Source organism: Babylonia areolata, chromosome 31 (genome assembly GCF_041734735.1).
Source record: "Babylonia areolata isolate BAREFJ2019XMU chromosome 31, ASM4173473v1, whole genome shotgun sequence".
Classification (NCBI taxonomy): Eukaryota; Metazoa; Mollusca; class Gastropoda; order Neogastropoda; family Buccinidae; genus Babylonia; species Babylonia areolata.
Window position 1 is genome coordinate 18172685 of NC_134906.1, and position 2500 is coordinate 18175184.

The window sequence follows — 2500 nt, forward strand, 5'->3', positions numbered from 1 at the left end:
CTTTTTCTGGTGTAAACTTCAAAGTCATACATGCACCTATTTGAGAATGCAGCTGCTTTACATGCTCACACATGAAAATCAAAATTCAAATGATAAATATAGGTCAGTTACATTTTATACATAAGATGTTACTGAACAGTGAGCTTTTTACTATGTATGGAAAACAAAAACTGTTAATTACATAATTATAAGCTTATAATTGTTGAGAAAAAGTGTAATACAGTGTGAAAAAATGAATATAGGTATCAACAATGTGCACGCCTATGTGTTTCAAATGATTGTTCAAACTCAAATTTGCTTTAAAAATGAATACAGATATTAACAATGTACATGGCTATTTGTTTCACAGGATTGTTCAACCTCAAATCTGCTTTTTGTTTAAGTGAAAAAGGATTCAACTTCATATAAGAAATAAAGTTCAGTTACATTCCATACACAAGATGCATGGTTCAACCCCCCCCCCCCCTCCCCACCCCGGGAATGGATCAGTCAGGCCTGGGGCTGTTTCCCAGCAGTCTGAAATCAGTTATGTAAACTGCTATCAGTCATACTATATTATTGTTACAGACGCCCCACCCCACCCCACCCCCCACACACACATAGACACACACAGATACACACATGTGAACACAACAAACATCTCTTTCATTTAATAAATATCTATGTATCCTCATGTATAATGATTTTTTCTTGAATCTCTCTCTCTCTCTGTCTCTCTCTCTCTCTCATGCACCTCTAATTCAGTAAATACATTCCACATTTGAATCTTATTTTGTGCTTGCTCAAAACATGTGTACACAAATACATTATATATATATATATATATATATATATATATATATATGTGTGTGTGTGTGTGTGTGTGTGTGTGTGTGTGTGTGTGAACACAACAAACTTTCATTTATCATATATCTATCATCCTCATGAATAAAGAATTTTATCTTGTAATCTCTCTCTGCCTGTTTCTCATACAGATCTAATTCAGTAAATACATTCCCTCTCGTATACAGATTTTTTTCTTGTTATCCCTCTCTTTTTCTCTCTCTCTCTCTCTCATGTGTGTGTGTGTGTGTGTGTGTGTGTGTGTGTGTGTGTGTGTGTGTGTGTGTGTGTGAAGAGTTTGAAGAAATTCAATATCAAAGTTCAAATTCACAAGACATGTCATACTATTCAGATCTATATTAAATGATTATCAAAGCTCAAATTCACAAGACATGTCATAGTATTCAGATCTCTATTAAATTGTATGATATGAATAATATTGATTCAACCCACATATGTTCTGATCTTGATTATAAAGATGATATCAAGTTGACACGATCTGTTGTTCAGGATGGCTGTGTTTCAAAGGCGTGTGACACTTGTCTAGCCTGGTGTCGTTTTCGTAGTGCAGGGGTAGTCTGCCACTGATGCAGAAACTGAGCCAGTAAGGAGTTGTCAGACTGGTCAGTTTTGAGTGTGGATGGCTGACTGACTTCATCAGTGGTTGCTGTCTGCCGTTGTTGTTCTTCTTCTTCTTTCCCTTCTCTACCGCCTTCATGTGTTGTCGAACACAGTGTGTAACAAGCATCGTCTGCTACAGGCGATTAATGGCATCAGTCTCGGGGTAAATGACGCCCCATTTTATCATCTAATTTTATAGTGTTAAAGTTGATATGAAAATTGAGTATTTTGTTAAACTAATAACATGTAGAGCCAAGTACGAGTACTTCTAAACGTTGTATGAAGTGAAAAGGACTTAATTTTGAAAAAAGTAAAGACTGGAAATTTTCACGTTTCATCAAGGGTATTAACTCTCATGATTTATTATTTTAAACTGTGAATTCCGACTGATTTTGTTGATATTTTTATGGCAGTTTGGGGCATAATCCAGTAAGTGATGAGCCGTTCACAAATCTTTCTCTGAATAAATATTTAACAGTCTCCTTCTCCAACTTTCCCATCACATGTTATCGTGTATTATCGATTGAATATAGGATTGAACGGGCAGGTCAGCTACTTGAAATAAAATGTCGCCCTTCGAGCTTGCGAGCACACGCTTTGAATATGTATAAATATGTGTACGCAACTGATTTTTCCCCATGACCTTCAGGGCTCAGCCAGTAGATCTACAAAGTCCACTTGTAGTATTGATTTTAGTATTTTCCGCAAAAGACCACTTGGGTGAATGAACATAGTGAAAGCCCTGTACACTTAAAGTAAAACACACAAGCTTTTTATGTATTGAGTATAATTTCAAAATGTAATGTTTAAGATGAGAAAGATCAGTTTAAAGCAAATTAACCCCCCTAGCATTAATTACAGATTAATTTCCCCTTTTCACTATCTGCACCAAAGAGATGCAAAATAAATATAACTTCCATGCTTAGCAACAGAAGTTCCTGTTTGAACAAAAAATGATAAAAATGACTGCTCTTGTTGTTGTGTCAGAATATCAAAGTGCCAAGTTTAGAGAATTTAAAAAAAAAAAAAGAAGAAAAAAAAAGAAAAAACAACAACA